Raw genomic sequence first — 19,453 nt, forward strand, 5'->3', positions numbered from 1 at the left:
ATTGGACAAATCCTTATTGGATCTCTGTTGATTGTTGATTTAAGTTTCAAGTAAATAATCCTGGAGAACCGATATTGACACAAAACAATTGAACGCTTTTTAGGCCTATAAAAATCTCCGGCACTAACTTTGGCAACAAATAGCGCCAAATAAACTCATGTAGAGTGACAGAAAGACTCCACAGCACTTGTAGCCAGCATCACAAGCGGGAAACTTTGTCGCTTGCCGTTTTATTCGCTTTTCTTTTGACGCGGTGAGCCCTTGAGCTCCTCTGATTAATTTCGCCCTCCGTGGTACAGCCGCTAAACCCAGAGTCACTCTACATTTAGAATCAAACAATATGTATCCGAATAAACCCTCCGGTATTGATCTAAGACCACGTTTGTGCTTAGAAATTCCATATAAACTCAAAACTACGCCTAGGCGCCTGAATCTGGCTTTGCGGTTTTCTAAAACTTGAAACCGCTTTTCTTTTAACGCTGTGAGCCTTTGAGCCCTTTAATCAGAGGAATCGTAAGAGGAGAAGGAGGATTTCGCCATTTGAGGCACTGCCGCTAAACTCAGAATCACTCTATATTTGGAATCAAACAATATATCTGAAGAAACCACTGGTCCACGTTCAAATTCCATGGATCTTAAAACAAAGCGATATTTATCTAGGGCTTGGTCACAAACTTGTCATCAAAATGTAGCAATGAATGTGCAAAAATTCCAATAACTTTAACCATCAAACTCTACATAGTTAATACCTAAGTATGGTTAGTTTTTTTATGCAGAACAAAGCAGGTATTTAATTGCAATCACACCTGAGTTAAGATTAAGATGTCTAGGGTGGTACACATGTCTGCTCTCTAGGTGCTATTATTTGAAGAAATCATGTCCGTTTTCACCATCAATCCCTAATTTTTAAGTGACGCCTATGAAAACAAAATTCCTGTTAAATGTGTTACTATAGGGGTCACTTAAAAATTAGGGATTGATGGTGAAAACGGACTCAGTCTCGCATCCTATCCAGCCAACAAGGAGGGCTCAGGAGTGCCGGCACCCTTTGACAGACGGCTGTTCGGAGGTCCAGTGAGCCCGCTTTAACTTCGTTGGCCAGGCTATCGCATCTCGCATTAGCATTTTATACATAGTTTCTGTGACCTGTGGTAGGTGTCAATTCACTTTCGCTTGAAGATCTTAAAGATAGCAGGTATTAACGAGCTGAGGGGTGCCACGCTAGGCCATTATGATCATATTCTATTTAGATGAAAATAAACTAATCACATGTCTGGCGTCTGCTTACTTATAAAATGAAACCAATTCATTTCTACGAGATTTTCCATTACACAGAAACTCTAAATAACTAGTTAATTATTGATCTAATTTGATCAAATCAACGATAATAATTATTGTCTAACCTTGCTAAACAAATAACGCCCCTTCCCACCAATTAAAGAAAATCAAATCACGCCAAAAACATACCTAGCATCTAAAAAGCTAATATTCAAAGTGCGAATCGCATTATACCCAATGAAAATGAAATTCCCAGTCTATTGCTTGTTTAAAATTCAGAGCGCGTTCTGACCGAGCAAAGTGGCAAATCATGGAGAGGCTGAAAATCAGTCAAATAGACCTCGAGGTACGAGGAACGTGAGTGGAATGTGGAATCGGCTATTTTAAATAAACTCAGTTTGGTAGAGTGGTTGATAGACGTAGGTAGTTCGGATTGCATTAGTTGAATTATTTGCTACGGTATTATTGGGGCTGCGTTTTGTGTGCTAATGTTAGGCAAAATTAGAACGTTTGTAAATGTTTGTGAGTAATTACTGAATTTAATGGACTGATTCTGGAATATTCCAGTAATTCCAGCTACTCCATTACAAGGCTGGGTTTTCTGCCTTATATTTTGGTATGATTCTACTCGGATGTTCAAATAAGACACACAGACGAAATGGTAAAAGACTAGCTATGCCCGCGTCTTCGTACAACGTGTAAAAATAGTTTGAATATTTTTTCCCGTTTTCGCATTATTTTTCATTGTTACGGCCGATTCACACATGTCTTCGTTTTACTGTTCCGTTTTATCGTGTACGTTTTTTTATTCGTCGATGTATGTATTACTGTTTTACTGTATACAGAATACTGTGTCATGTGTGAAGTCGCTCATACAACTATACATAATTACGCCATCGACGAAAAAAAAACGTACACGATATAACGGAACAGTAAAACGGAGACATGTGTGAACCGGCCGTTACTCTGCTCCTATTAGTCGTAACGTGATGGAACATATCCTTACTCGATAAATGGGGCAATGGGATATCTAACACAAATACCTAGATTTTTTTAAATCGGTCTAACAGTTTCTGAGATTTCGCGTTCTACTTATTACTTCACTGTTCATTTCGGACAGACCGCGCTGGTAGCTTGAAAACTGCCGCTAAACGTGTAGTTATTTGCTTGGTTATTAAAATAGTAATTAAAAAGTAGTAATTTTCAGCAAATAGCCTTTTTAAAATAGCTTTTATAAATCCTTGTATTACTTTAACTCTACCACTGCTTGGGGCAATTACATTTATATCAGTGCTGAGATGTAAGCTCATGCTTAACACGTTGGGCACCATATGAGTTCAATCTTCAAATATTTTCTGTTGTAATAATTTAAACGGCATTTAAAACTAATTTTTCTGCATAACCCGAAGGTAAACTGGATGAGAATGCCCTAAGGCATTAAGTTCGCCTAATGTTAAAATTTTGACATTAAACCTCTTGTTTTAATGTTAATTACTTTTGGGTTTAATTACTTTTGTTTTAGTTTCTCTTTCAAGTAAAAACTTGTATTTACTGAGTGAAGAATTAAAAAACAAACATAAAACTAACAGCTAAGCAAATAAGGTTTTTACAAAGTTTTGTATTGTAAATAATTAAGTAGGTACCTAGTTGTAGTTAGTAGGACCAACTTATTATTATTCTGTGGTAGGACCTAGAAGTAGGAATAGTTCCGTAAATGGACACCTAGTATCCGTGAATGTTTATAAAATTATTATTACCCTTCCAAACCCTTGCAAAGCATATTAATAGAATCAAATAAATTACTAGTGATACTGGAGCGCAAAGAAAAAGCTCTAGGTCAGGTTCTTTTGAAGATACAGAAGATTTTCTGACTCTGTTTTCTTCTTTACGGTTCAGTGTATTTTATTCTGACTTTTTCCCGATACCTTCGTTTGTTCATTCGTTTCAGCCGAAAGACGTCCACTGCTGGACATAGGCCTTCCCCAAGGATCTCCACAAAGACCGGTCCTGCGCCGCTCGCATCCAGGCACCTCCCGCGACCCTCACCAAATCGTCGTTCCACCTAGTGGGAGGCCTGCCCACGCTACGTCTTCCGGCTCGTGGTCGCAACTCAAGAACTTTCCTGCCCCAACGGCCATCAGCTCTACGAGCTATGTGCCCCGTCCACTGCCACTTGATTTTAGCGATTCTGCGGGCTATGTTAGTCTCTCTGGTTCTCCTACGGATCTTCTCATTCTGATCGGTCACGCAGGGAAACTCCGAGCATAGCACGCTCCATCTAGGTAGATGAACATCCCTTTGCCTTATCTAGGTAGATTCGGATATGTGGCAACAGCCGATACTATTAAACTCGTATCTTACAGTTTCACAACAACCGTCCAGTATATTTTGTGTGTAGACCGAAAGAGTAACAAACATCCATCCTTAATTAAATCCTTCAATCTTTATATTCAGTTAAGAAACTAACGGGCGTCACGGGCGATTACTATTATGTTGTGAGTTTCATCAACATCCGTCCAGTATATTTTATTTATTTATTTAAAACCAGGGTTTTCCGTGGTTCATATTTTGCGTGAAGGCCGAAGGAGTGACAGAAAACCATCTATTTAAAATCTTTCAATATTTTTTAGTTAGATATCTTAAGATAATTAGATTATTACCTACCTGCCATTCTCCCATCCTGATGATCTTGTGTTAACTGCAGAGGAGTTTGTGCTATTTCCATTATTTCTCAATTTAAAGTGATTTTTTATATATTTTTCACTATTCACTTGTTTCAGTAAGTACTTTTTAACTGTCCATTACAAATTGTTTAACACTGCGAGCTTGATTCCACGAATGAGTTAAATACGAAATTCTTCTAAGTAAATAAAATTAAAAGCTATTAACTTTTACTTTACCATAAATTACTTTTAATAGGCATATGGTAGGAATATTATCCGCATTATTATATAAAGTACTATTTGATCAAGTGTTCAAACAACATAAGGCTAAAATGAAAAATGAAAGAGTTGAACAAACCTAATTATCATATGGAAGGAAATAGAAAAGATAGAATGTTTTCAAGACTGTCAGTCATCAAATACAAATATTAAATTAATAACAAATACTGTTTTAAGCAACAATTTATTATATTGCTAAATTATTAATAATTAATAACTAACCCCAATCCATTCCAATGTCACCTCAAAAAAAACAAAATATTTTTTTGCAAACAAAACGCAAACTTTTTCAATTAAAAACAATCTTCGCGGCAAATTTTGACAGTTGATTAGCGAGCGCGCGTTCACGTTTGACGTTTATTTTTTTAAACGGGCGAAGGTATCGCCGTCGCGGCGACCGGGGCACTTTTGACGCGGTCTCGCTGGTGTAAGCTTGGGTGAAGGCGTGGCGGCCCCGCCCCGTTGCTTTTCGCGTCTGACGCGACTGGGAGAGTTTAGGGTGGCCAGCAAATTGGTTTTCTTTTTGTGCCTTTTCGTGGACTGATTTTGGATAAAATAAATATTTGTATAACGCGGGGAAAATATTATCAACTCATATTTATTTTGAGACGAACTATTTGTGGACAACTTTTACGAGATTTCACCTTTTGATGCGTAGAGTTGAGTCATAGATGTAGAGTTTGATAAATCATAATTTTATTCTGTAGGTATCATGATGACGGGAAATACCTATTTCTCTTTCATTTTCTAAAAAACGGTACTATTTTTTCTGTACCTTATTTTTTAATAAATTATTGTTCGTGTAACATAGTTAACAAAAACGAAATAGAATCTTATTAGGACTTACGGAGATGTACAATAAAATTTATGGGGACTGGACTGTAAACATGTTAATAAAGTTATTGTCATAAAATATTCGTGTCCCAGAACAGATCGAAAAGTGTCCCACCCTACTGGGGGGTGATACAGGGGGACAGTTTCTGGGTCAGCTGTTAAGCGGCCGTTTTAAGCTTTAATTTGTGGCATTACGGCGGTGTTGCCTCGGCCGCCATTTAGAATAATGACGCCGTAGATTTTACGCGAAATTGAATATATAGATATTTCGCTTTCCAATTACAGGACGGGGATTGGCGCCATGTTCGATGGGCACTACACGTTAATGGTCGGAGAAAATTTAGTTTAATTTAATCAGACTGCATCTACTTACGCATCAATTGGCTTAACTTTAAATTGGCAAGTTGGGGTAGTTCAGTACGTATTTCTGGTTTTCGCTGAAGCCAAAGTACAAATCAATCAGTGCACTTGTGCTTACACTTAACATTAAATCGAATTTTTAGTTTACCAGGACCCCCTTAATATTTGACTAAAATAAAGTGCCCATGAAATTTGTGAAAAACTATTTTAGTTATTGCCAGCTTTTCCCTAATTTATATTGATAATTTTGCAGAGTACCTAATTAGGTATGTAGCAATTTATATGAACCTGTGAAGATTCTGGACGAAAATTTGTATTATAAAATCGTAACATTTGACTTGAACGACGCCAAAAATCTACAGATTTTTTGTCAAGTCTATTTTTGTACATAGCTTACATAGGCTGATATTACAGAAATACATACCCACCGGTCTTTATCTCTCGTCGGAAAAGCTCAGTACCAATGACATTTGATATCTCACCCAATAAGAACGCGTAGGGCGTGGCGATACACTCTCTCCCGCGAAAACTGACGTCAGAGAGGAAAAGTCAACATATTTCCCGCGCTGTCATTGGCCGGACGGTGATTTTGGCGCGAGATCACGTCGCGTTTTGTTATTTCACTGTTTAGGTAATTTTGCTGTAGGTATAAGCTGTCGAGAGGGGAAATCATATTCTTACCTACCTGCAGTCTATTTTTATGCAGTCATTGATAATAGTTAAGCATTTTAGGTAAAAAAGTGCCCACGTGAAGTTCATCATGTTTATTAGTTTTAATTTTCACGCTTACATTCTCTAAAAATTGATTTCGTGGCGCTCCACGCGTGTTCATAAAAAATGTTTTTTGTTGCTTTTAAATTAACTACGAAAACAGTTTTTTTTTTCTTAAAAACATGATTTTCTTTATTAAGTAAGGATAAAAAAGTAACTAGCTGGTTACAATTATATCCACAATAATAATGCAGGTGTTAAAATTAATAGCGTGATTAAATAACGATTGCATTTTTATCGCTGATGCACTATGTAGAGTCGCTTTTTAACCTATTGGATTTTGTCAGCTGTATTTTTCGTGACAAAAAAGAAATACGTCACATAATCAAAACGAGTTTATTCCACGTAATCCTTTCAAAGGGAACCCAAAAACTACCCACAAGTCAATCGCCAAACTCCGTTCCGTGAAACGGATTTCCACCCGCCACCCCCCACCCCCAGTCTCCCCCCGTTTGCCCCCGAATTACCGCTCACCCCCTGAACCGCGGTCTTCAGTGACAGTTCAATAAAGCACGACGACCAATCGCGGCAAACGTCGCCCGGTATAAGCCAATAGGATTAGCGGTATTCGCGTCTCTTTCACGCGTGGGTGGGCTTTCATAACGGCGTCCTCCTCGCACTCACGGCCGATGGTCTCTTGATTTGATTTCTATCGAATTCTTTATTTGAATTTTCTTTTGTTTTTCGAACCGCTGAACTGTAGCCAGTATTGTTTTTATTTAGAGGCCAAAGTTAATGTTATTACATGTTCGGAGACTGACAAAAACCTTTTTCTTTTAGCAAAAAAATACAGTTACACATTCGATTCGTTTTCAATAGAAATTCCATTATAGTGTAAGTAAATAACAGTAACATTCTTACCTACACTAATTTTTCATTTGTCTCTACACATGTCTAATGCATTAAACGAGTTAAACAAGGGTAAAAAATAGATTTATCTAGGAGTATTTGTTATTATTTTGTATTTCATGCTTTGTTTTATAAGTCCAAAACTTCTATCATTGCTTGTTACTCGTCACAATATAATTTTCAGCAACCATCTCTCTTTCAGAATAAACTAATTAAATTCTTTGCCTTATGCTTGTGCACAAGTGAAATATATTTATTTACCTAATCAAATTATCCACACTCATAAGACCACCGCGACGATATTTGAGAAGTAGTTTGTTGATAAATATCGAAGATGACTCTATATTATCGTGGTTTACTTGCCAATGTTTTGTACCTATTTATATATAAAATATCAGTAAGTAGTATGTAACTTATGCATTTCTCCCATAGTCGTCGTATCCACGGGACGAGTAAGGATGGTCATTCTACACTAGATAGGTCCAGTCTCCAGCTCCTCCGTCATCTAGGAATCCGGTTGAAGCTCTTCTATCATCGGCCTGATCACTTTTCATCAAGTGATAGGCCCAAAGTTGGCTACAGCGTTGGCAACCATTAGCTTCACTAAACGACTGAAGCGCCACGATATACTCGGTGACAGATGGTGAATGAGGAGTATCCTACTGGGGAGCTCCTTGAACATGTTAAAACTGCATGGAACAAATCTGCTTAAAGTTTGGGACTGATTGCAGATAGGCGCAAAAAACAAGTGACATATTAAAAAAGTGATAGGCAAAGAAACTTCTTCGTTAAAATAAAAAAGAGTCATCATTGTTATCATCAGCAAGTCATTAAGTGTCCACTGTAGGAGGACGTCGCTCTCTTACTTACCAAGAGAAGAGACAACTACCTACACTCCCACACGCTGGCCAGACTGGTTCGAAAGGTCTAGCTAGCGCATATTTAAATATGTAACTCAAAGGTGACTGACGACATAGTGATCTATCAACGCACGCACAGCCGAAACCACTGGATGGGACGGATCGGCCTGAAAGTCATGCAGGTAGATTTTATTATGACGTAGGAAAAGATTTTACGAAACTCCATCCGTAAGGGGGCAAAACGGGATCCATATGTACGAAGTCGCGGGCGGTCGCTAGTTTCTCAACAGTCTTACGGAATCCACGGGAACAGTAGGAATAGTCAAAAACAAGTAAAACATAGAAAAACAAAACGCAGTTTTCCAAAATGGCGTCCACATCACGCTTACGCACGCAATAATCAAACAATCAGCCGTTGTCATTAGCAGAGTTCGTTTTATTACTCGGGGTAAATTGGATAATGCGCGCCGCGGGGGGCGGCGAGACGTGGGGCGGGGGTTAAGTGTCCCGTAATTAAGTGTCCCGTTCTATAAAACAGGATTAGTTGTATTGGGCCACTTGTAACAACTTTACATTTGTATTTTTATTCTACAGTCATACATTTGTACCGCTTATTTTTTGTGTGTGCAATTTTTTTTTAAATAAATAAATACATATCCACGACACTCGATTGGTGCAATTAACTGTTGTTAATTATTGTGAGTTAGGTTACTCTGGTTCTTGATAAAGTTACAGATAGGTATGTGATTTTTACCACTTTGTAACATTGGTAATCTAAAACAATAACTCTTTCTGGTTACAGGTGACTTGACTAAGGCTTTTTGGTTCTTAATTTTGTATGTACAATCATGACTACTAATTAAAAAAACATAACACCGTCTTTTACCTTAGCAAGAAAATAACTTACAGAGTTCATAAAACGTCAATAACACCGGGACGTCCCAAGTCCTAATCATTAACGACCCTACCTCAGCCAGCGAGCGGTGGGGTTCGCCGCTGACAGGTGAACGTCTGGGTCATCACAATGCCAATATGCGGACAGTTTCGGCTGTTTTAGTCAGAAAACCCGCTAAGGAATACGACAAAGGCTGTTTGGTACTTAATTTGTCTGTACAACCAGAACTCCTAGTTTAAAAAAATGCATAACACCATCGTCCTTTTTAAGAGTAAAAATAAAACACCGGGACTTCCCAAGTCCCAACCATCAACATCCCTACCTCAACCAGCGGGCGGTTGGGGTCCGCAGTAATTGACAGGTGACGTCTGGGTCATCACAACCAATATGGCGGACAGTTTCGGCTGTTTTCGTCTGACAGGTTCAGCCGAGTCTGTTATCGGAGGAGACAGTATAAGGAGACTTTGTAGAGTCGAGTCTCAAAGGTGGAGGAATGAGAAGCGTGGAGAAGTCGCTAAAGATTCCTTTTGTATTGGTATTGCTATCAAAGAAGTTTGGTAATTAACGAAAACAACTGAAATCTTAAAATATCAATTCAGGTCTACTGCAAAAATATAAGTAGTTATTTAATACAAAACTACTCTAGTCTAAGGCTGAGTTGCACCACCTAACTTTAACGGTAACTGACGATAACCGGTGCATTTTGTATGGAGTTAGACAGATTTTTGACGTTTGTCAAAGTTTAAAGTAAGATGTGGTAAGATGGTGCAACCCAGCCTAAAACTATACTACTGTCACACACAAATATTTATTGTAATTCAAACAATATGACAAATTCTAATACTGAGGTGCCAAATTGAATAATTATCTTTGAATAAATTGAATATTATCCTTGAACAAAATTAGTAAAATTCAGGACTCTTCGTAGACGTTTACGAGCTATATGTGAGCGTAGCTACACGCTACGGACAGCTACGACTCGGCCTACGTTGGCGTAGCTCATTGTCTACGATAGGACTACGAAAAACAATGAAAATTATAAAAGACTACGATTATTGTCCTTTATTTTAGTTAGACCAAAGTTAAATTTGTCTTATTTTTTAAGCAAGTATTCGACTGATCAGATATTAAGTGTGATGCAGTCTAGGATGGTATATACCTGCCCTGTAATTAATTAGTAACAAATAAAACATCAGTTTCATCGGTTCAATTTTTTTTAAAGATTATTTTAGTAATTTGTTTTGCACATTATTTATGTAGTATCGTTAGCCCGTCGTACTAAGCTAAATATTATGCTTGTGTCACGAGTGGGCTCACCACCATAGTCGAGTGGCGGTGAGGTTCGATTATTTTTGTCTCCATGCAGAAGCACGACTTTCTCTAATTTACAGAAAGCAACTGGAGGACTTAGCTTGTAAATACGGAGGAAAAAAATATACCACATGTTATGGAAATCGTATCCCGAACCTCCGACTCAAGAGAGTTCTTCAAACCTGGAGTCATAAAATACTAAACAGTGCCTCCAAAACACAGCATAGCCAGTATTATTCGGTTAAGCCACGCAATTATTCACAAAGGTAAACGAATCCAGTCCAGCCGGCGTGCAGTGTACAGACTAATGCAATTGCACTCAAAGGGACACGTTCACTTACTCGCCACAGATAGGGAGGGTGTGGTAGGCTCGTTGGGTACTAGCGGAAGTCTAATCAAAGTCAGAGTCAAAGTCAACATTTCTTTATTTGTGTAGACTATTATACAGGGTGTTAGGTAAATGGGTATATGAGCCGACACTAGCCCATGTTAACATGGTCATATAAATGGTATGGTGAAGTCAGAAAATTGATATCTTCATTTTAATTATTTAAATTTTCATACAAATCGGATTTTATAAAATTTATTTTGTATGAAAATTAAAAAAAGTTAAGTGATGATATCAAATTTCTGACTTCACCATACCATTTATATGACCATGTTAACATGGGCTAGTGTCGGCTCATATACCCATTTACCTAACACCCTGTATATGCTTACAAATCGTCAAATATTTTGCTCATAAGGAGCCTCTACATGTCTCATAATCGTTTTATCCTACCAGCGCTTCGAGACCAACATTTGGCAAGTACTGAGAAGAAGCGCCGCAACAAACTCAGTCACCACTGTCTGCCGGTTAATATAAATAAATAGAAAATAATGCCCGTTTTCACCATCAATTCCTAATTTTTCAGTGACCCCAATGAAAACAGAATGCCTGTTATGTGACCATACGGGTCACTTAAAAATAGGGTGAGAACGGGCATAAAGCTACAGCTGGATACTCATTACCACTTGGGCGATGATGGAACGCCGAAGAGGTTTTTAGAATTATGAAGAGCCCACTTTTCAGGGCACCGGGAGTCTCACTTACCAAGTTACCACCTTGTCCCTCGGCAGTGTTGACGGTGCGCAAAAAAATAAGATCGTTGTGTATCTTACTGGAATCTCTGAATGAGACTCGTTACTTCTCACTTTGAATCATTACAGAAGCTCGCTCAACTCTATGCTAGCCAATTTAAAATTCCGGTTATTTACCTATAAGTATTTCCTGGTAAATTCGCTTCTACCTTTGGCCTGGTCGTCACTTCCTATCAGGTGAGATTCAGGCCAAGAGCTTCTTCGTAGTCATTTTTTTAATTGTACCTACCTATTCATTTCAAAAAACAAGACAATTCAAAATCGGTCTCTGTGAATCCTTAGGCTCCCCTAAGGATTCCTCCAGTCTGTTGGTATTTTTAAAGCAACTAAGTATATTTTGGCGTCTCTTCTTGTCGACTGGTGCTTTGAGCGACCATAGACTTTCCCCAGGACCGAATGATTCTACTAAACCTACTGCATCAACGTGCATTATGGTAGTAGGTATGCATGTATGTGCTGTGCTTACACCACGCCTGCTAGCTGTTGTTCTGTGAGCTGTGAATCGGAACATGCGGAATTTGGAACACCATGTAGATACCTAGGTAGGTACTGCTTATTTATGTGATGTTAGGAGATTTACTTTCAATGGGGATGTTGCCTGGGTCAAAAAGCAAGAGTTTTAATTAGTCCGTCAGTTAACTTATCAAAAAATACTCTACACGTATTTTTCACTTTTTCAAACTAATGAAAATTTAAAGAGATAAAGCGCCCCAAAGTTCATAAGAAGAGGCCCGTGACGTCAACGCTTGCTTAAAAATGCCGCACGTTGTGACGTCGTGCGCAACTTCAACGCACCATAACTATGTAATTATTTGTTAGATTGACAAATAAAAATATATGTGTCCAATATTTTTTGATATTAAACATTACGGACTAAAAAAATTTTTTTAGGCAACTAGCCTATTACATACATATTGATCTGTCAGCGCCGACGATCAGCGAGCGGTCAGCGCGATTCTAAAACCCGCCTTAATTTAATAGGCAACTCTGAGTCTACCGACCCTCGTCCCACTATGTAATAAAGATCCGACAAAGGAGTATCGACATGTAGTAATACTGCCCATAAAGTTGGGTTTATACGTTTTATTTACTGCTGTCCAGCCGTTTGATGGCTCCGAGTGATGACAACAGAGAAATTGATTTGGTTCAGCTAGTAAAGTCTTGCTTAAAGATTACCAGATTGTTATGTGATGATATAAACATGTGAAGTTGCATTATCATATTATTATACTTCATAGCAAGAATTTACAGCTTTGTGTAGATATAGAATTTGTGTAGATCAAGTAATACATTATTATGTTTTATGCTATGTTCTTTTGTTCTTTGTTGATTGTAGAAAAGTCTAACACCCGTATTCACAAACGATACTTGCTTAAGTGAATATCAAATCGAACGCACAGCATTGAATAGAGCTCTGTGATTGGTTCGTGTGTCACCCTATGCGTCCACGCCTACAAGCCACTGTGCGACCTCATAGTAATGTTTGTGAGTACGGGCATAAAAGGGTTATGTGTTGCAGTTTGAAATGTAGCCTCTTTTTCTTGTGCATTTTCTTCTTATTCACAGGCTCTTTCAAACAGCTCGCACGCATTGAATTCCTTTTGTGTCTCTTGTCCAGGTGACAAAGGTGCTATAGTGTAGTTTATTCTCTAAACTGTACAACTATGTTTACCTGCATTCTTGTGACACTTATTCTACACTTGTGGTCTTTTAAAGGATCGTGTTAGCAAGCTTTCGCCGTTTGTAGTGGGTATGTCCTGTTGCAACGAGAAGCCTTTGTATGTTGGTATTGTCCACTTCACCTTTGAGTGAGTGCTAATGTTTACTACATTAGAAAGAAAGAAAAACAGCAAAGAGCACTTTTCATATATGTATTTGAAACACTCAAACTTAAGTTTCTACTAAGTCAGTGTTTGAAATAAGTTGAAACTAACTTAATCACTATTGTCTCTAGGTCTCCTTAATATTCTTCGGTTAGCAATAATGTAGGGTACCTAATTTATTAGTGCAATCGAATAAACCAGTATTGGTGTACCTTAAAAATCAGAATAGTTTTGGTGAAAAACTATTTGTTTCCCTAATTTACTGACTTACTCTTTATAAATAAACAAAGCTTTTAGGGATTGATAACCTTATAATGTAGCTAGAAGCCATCTTCGTAATCTGCGTCAAATTCTCGTCGGGAGATACAGCATCGATAGATCACCTCATAAAAGGCGACATAGCGACAATCTCTTTAAAATTAAAAGCAAAGAGTCTGTATAAATATTTTCCGTAGAGTTTCCATAAACAACCCCTATTTTCAGCGCAGTAAAGGCTATAATTCAAACGCTAGTGACCCTCGTTGAGCTGAGCCGACTAAAGCCTACGTTGTCAAAGAAAATGTATAGAAGAATTTAAAGTCCAGGTTGTTAGAGGGGAAAAGTATTTTTTGTGACTTTAATCTTTTGTTAAATAACCAGAATATCTGGTAAATAAATTTATAAATCAAAATGTTTTCATTGTTATTATTAACCGCATACGATCAGTCCGTTGTTAGTCTATCGGTATGTCAAAAGTCTTTTACCTACACGTTACAAAAATATGAGCATCAAGTTGAAATACTACACGAGGTTACAATCGTGAAGCTTCACGTAGGTACTTATAAATGGCATCATTATTTTGATAGAGAGTGGGAGGAAAGAAATAAAAGGTGATAATTGAAAACACGAAATAGTACGCAGAACTGACGGCCGATGGGGCAGCAAGGTTCTGGAGTGGAGGCCACGCACCAAGGTGGACCGACGACCTGATAAAGGTAGCAGGAAGGCTCTGGATGCAGGCCGCTACCAACCGTGCGATGTGGAAGTCATTGGGGGAAGCCTATGTTCAGAAGTGGACGTCCTGTGGCTGATATGATGATGATGATGAAGTGAACACAAAACTTAAGGGGATGAGGGTTAGTATTATCTGAGTAGTTAATGCTAAAAGTGACTGCTTCTGTGCTTGTCCTTTAGCTGTCATTGTGCCATAAACTTGTAGTTCAAACTTACGTTATGGAGCTTATATCGTGAACGCAAACATTAAAGGGTTGGGGAGGGATTCACAATATTATGTTTTAATATTACGGCTCCTGTTCATCATTTTAATGAACCAGCAAGGGCATGTTTACCCCTGAACTTGTCTGATAAGTGGTAAGGTCAACCTTTTTGGAAATGTTTTCTTTGGGAAAGTTATAATGATGACGGTGTATTACGTTCGTCGAAGCTTATAAGTATGTAAATTATTAGTTGCAGATTCAAACCTTGCTGGGACCAAGTGTAAGAGCACGAGCTTTTTATATCTAAGTTCGTTTAATAGCCAAGAGTAGTTGCTAATCTTATGGAGTCTCTTGTTGTAAAGTTAAGATAATAATTAAAGATACGACGTGAAACAATTAGCGTTAGTTTAGAATATTGTGCGAAAATGAGCCTTCGTTAAATGACAGGCGCCAATTTATCTTAGGTACCTACATAGCCTAATAATTTTCCAGACAAATATTAATATTTCTACCTTTACTGGCATAATTTCATTATCGTTAAAAGGCTTTTTACTCTGTCTACATTTTTAATATTAAGTTACATCTTTGATAAATAAACGTGACAGTTTGCAGTTTATACTATTTCGGGAATCAGTAACAATATTGGCATGTTCATTTTAACTTAATATTAAATTACTTTTTCCTGCTATCATTATCCTACTAGGTAGGTCTGTAATGTTGTAGGTATAAATACGATACATGAGAGTTAAGATAGAGACAAAAGGCACACATAATGATGTGTCGAAAGAAATAGACCTCTTTTGTTACCACATTTCTCCTAGAGCGTGTCTTCTGACACTTCCTGGGAAATATCGCACAGTTCGAGCAACAGAAAAATACAAGAATAGTTATGAAAAGAAAGAAGACACCGTTAACAATACACATAAAAGAACCCGATTGTCTTCATTTTGCGTAAATCAGAAGTTAACAGGGTCCAATCTCGGCAAACGTCTCGGTAGAGGTTTTATTCATAAAGTGTTCGTGGCGCGGTGCCAAATAACAAACGCGAGGGCAAAGTGCCCTCTGCGACGTTAGTCTTTGGCCTAACCCTGGCAAAGCGCGATGGGATCAATTAGCAAAGTTTAATTACTGAAGATTAGATCAAGGCCGATTGTCTAGAGAACTCGCTGCTTCGAAAATGTATTAATAAGTTAGTTACCCAGATAGGAGCTTTCCACTGAAGAAAACTAATTTTTGATTATGATAAAATATTTATGGAGATCATGTCCAATGCTCCTTGTGTAACGTCCAGTAATGATGATGTTAGTTTATTCGATTGAGAACAAGAAGCTTTGAAAATGTCACACTTCATTAATTTTCAGTTAGTGTTTTATTCAAAATGTATCGTAGTGTCTGCAATTATTATTAATTATAACCAACCAATAAGAACTTGTTTCTTAATGGTGATACATCTTAATAGGCATTTGATCGTGCAAGTTGCTCTTGTTCTGCATGGCGAGGTGCCAAACGCCGAATGCAAGTGTCAAGTGCCTTCTGCGCCGCTTGCTCTTTGCCCTGGTAAGCAACCTACTACAAAACAGTTTAAGAAAATCGTAAAAGTTTAGTGTTTTCCGAAAGAATGTCTTAGATTGTATCTTTTGGCTTTTAGTTACAACTTTTTTATTAAAATGGTACGACCCACCATTACCTGGTTTGTCCAAAACAAAAATTAAATTGAAACTCAAATAATTACTAATTTGGCCCTTAGAGGTAAGTAACTAAGTACACATCCCAAAAAGTAACAGTTGATCGTAAGCCACTAAATAAAACATCTGAAGTCAATCGAAACCTGCAAAACAAAAATAAAATAAAACGTTTATTGGTTCAGTTCTCGCACTATTCAATCAACAATCGAATAACTCAAGAATCGATTCACTCGATTCCGCCAATCTTTTGCCGGCTGAACGAAGTTTCTTTGTGATTGTGACTCGCACAAAAGGTAAATCTTGACCAATCTTTTGGCGCGCACGTGACACGTGGCTATTAAACGATTTTAATCAGAGTTATTTTATTATAAGCAATGGACTAAACTAAAAATATCTTCTTGAATGTCTGGTAAGAGATTTTCGTTCTTATTATACATCTCGACTCAAATTGAAATAACATAAAATTAATTCATAAACATTAATTTAACAAATTCTGGTGTAGCTACTCTGGTCGCGAACCTTTTATAAATCAATGATAAAAGACGTAAATCTTCTTATCTCATTAATTGAAATAACACCGTGCCAATTAGAACGATCAAATAATTTGCTGAGAAACACAAGCAACCTTACACTAGAGTAGTCCAAACAATCTATATATATAAAAGAAAGTCGTGTTAGTTACTTCGCTTATAACTCAAGAACGGCTGAACCGATTTAGCTGAAAATTGTCAGGGAAATAGTTTAGAGCCAGGAGAAGGACATAGGATACTTTTTATCCCGTTCGAAATAAAAAAAAGTCTGCTTATTTATTGACATTAAGGCGGAACAAAGTTCGCCGGGTCAGCTAGTTCCAAATAAAGAAACACTATTGATCCCGTGGTCCCCGGCGCACTAGGAATACAGGCGGTATTGCTATTTTGGTACCTACTGACTGCTGAATGCCTGGTATTAGGCATTTCAGTAAAACCTATCATTTTAAGACTAAAAGATGATGGTTCTGAAAATACTGAAGAAAAACCTACTTAATACTTATCATAAGTGCGAATTTTGATGAAACTTAACATTATAAGCTATAATTTATTTTACGCGGGCGAAGCTGTGGGCAAAAGCTAGTTTCAATATAAATTATTTTTCGCAACATCTACTAAGCAGCAAAAATGAAAATAAAACCAGACATTTAATAATTAATCTCTAATTCAGCCCGAACCAAAGGAAGGAAGCCGTTACAAGAACATCTTTAAGAAATATGTAAAAAAAAGTTTATAAATTCCGGGTTCAGGAAAAGCCGCGTAATCCACAAAGGGCGGCCTTAACACATCAAAGCCGGCTTACCGCCGCCGGGAGTGGCCAGAACCCACTAAATACCATTCAATGAGAATTTTAAGATGTTTTTATATATTTTTAAAATGTTCCTGGAAAAGCTGAATTTGCTGGAAAATTACTACCGTTAAAAAAAGAGACCCAAGTTGTTCTTCATTTTGATTTTAGGCACACTAATGAAGAGACTTGCACATAATTAAATTTCAAACAATGTTAAAGGGCATTCTACAATAGTCTACTGCCAGAGTCTAGCTAGAAGCAAATGTATCCAAACTAATTTCTTCTTACTTTAAACTAAATTATTTTTAGATGATTGATTCACAGACCAAATATTTAGACCAAACCTAACAATGCTACACAAAAAAGATCCATTAAGCGCGCGCGTGCCAGATGAGAGGTTAAGAACCCAGGTCAAACCCAGCACAACTTTACCACCATAATCGCGTACTCAAAGTACTTAAATAAATTGAAAGCCACATAACATAGGTCTTAGTCGATGAAATGTTAGTAATTAAACCGAAGCTTTTCAGCTGGACGAGCCAACAATGTCTTTTGTCCGACGTCGCATCAACCAATTAATTGGTCTTCTGCCGAAGTTACTCTTTGACCGCAAACCAATTAGCAAGGATTGGCATCAAAGGCCAGCACAGGAAGGCAGGTGAGAGAACACATGCCGTTCTCGACCTTGTCGCACAGACAAAAGGTTTATAGGTACTACGGCGGTATAAATACAGGTGAGTGGATTTCAATTGACTTTAGAGTTGCATAGTTGTAACATTATCGACAATGTTACTATCGACACAATTATTGCTAGTACTTCAATGACTACGAGTATAATATTAAGCTCTACTCAACTATTGGAGGGATTTCCCAGTCATCTTTTTCAATCGCATGTTCTATAACATTATGTAACCTAACATATTATATTATGTGTAATTATTTTACTAAGCAGACACGATTTCTTCCTACTGTTTACCTAAAGAAAATCTGTAACAGTGATACTTTACATTTGAAATCTATACCATTAAGTATTAAAACATCGTATTTTGGACATTTCACCCATTTTTAGACATCGAAAAATCTTTTTGTAGTCTTCTCTATCTTTATCGCCTACTATCGATAACCATAAGTTTTAACATCACTATTCACATGATCTCAAGGAAATAGCAAGCGTGTGCCAGCAAGAGCAGACTTCCTGGCAGGAACTTGAAGGTATTACTCCATTAGTTCTAAATACAAGTTCAAACCACACCATTTAAGATCACAGAGATTAATTTGGCGTGGTAATATGCCTTTGAACATATTTAATTGATTCACGACTTTCATTTTGGTCGTTTTTAACAGCAGTTCGTATTTATGAGAGTTGTATCCGTGACATGCCTTTAAATATTGAATAGGAGCAGCAAAACAACATGGGAAATGGGTGCCGGGTTTAACATAATCCCAGGCGCTATTTACATTGGTAATTATGCTTCAACGATATACTGTTTACTTAATGTAATTAAATAAATGTCGCAGCTATACATAATAATATGTATATCGGATATATCGGACATGAAAAATAAAAAATCCAGATTCAGATCCAGATTTAAGAAGTGGAACACTACATACTTTTAATAGCCTATTTATTTTAAACAGTCCCTACTTGATACACTATTTAGACTTCGAGAGATGCGAAAGTTTGCAACAATCTTGCACGACACGAAATGGAGACTGGAACTAGGAAAATCTTTGACATTCACACCGCAAACTCGGCGTCACTCGGTTAATTTCGGCCCCAGCGCAGCGGCGCACTATTCAGAACATCCTGATACATATTTCATGACCCCTCCCAACCGCTATCTTCGAATCTTTGCTTAGCATGCATCATTTTAAAATAGCCGTTTGCTTTTTCTTTGTCTTCAAGCTTTGGCAATTTAAATTTCTTTGAAGTCAATTTATTTAAATACTGTGGAATGAAATGCAAATGTAGTGTTATAATTTTTTGGTTGTTTGATGTATTGGTAAATACAAAGAAACCTAGTGAAATCAAGACGGATCATTTGATTGTTTGGCTTTGAAACTATTGAACTGATTTGAAAAACTCTTTCACCATTATCATATAAATCTGATAAACATAGGCAGTAAGAAGTTCACTGGGTCAGGTAGTATGAGACAGAATGTATACATTGTAGTATTTTAATGGACGG

The sequence above is a fragment of the Ostrinia furnacalis genome, unplaced genomic scaffold (genome assembly GCF_004193835.3).
Source record: "Ostrinia furnacalis isolate ACB-3 unplaced genomic scaffold, ASM419383v2 OfSCF0732, whole genome shotgun sequence".
Classification (NCBI taxonomy): Eukaryota; Metazoa; Arthropoda; class Insecta; order Lepidoptera; family Crambidae; genus Ostrinia; species Ostrinia furnacalis.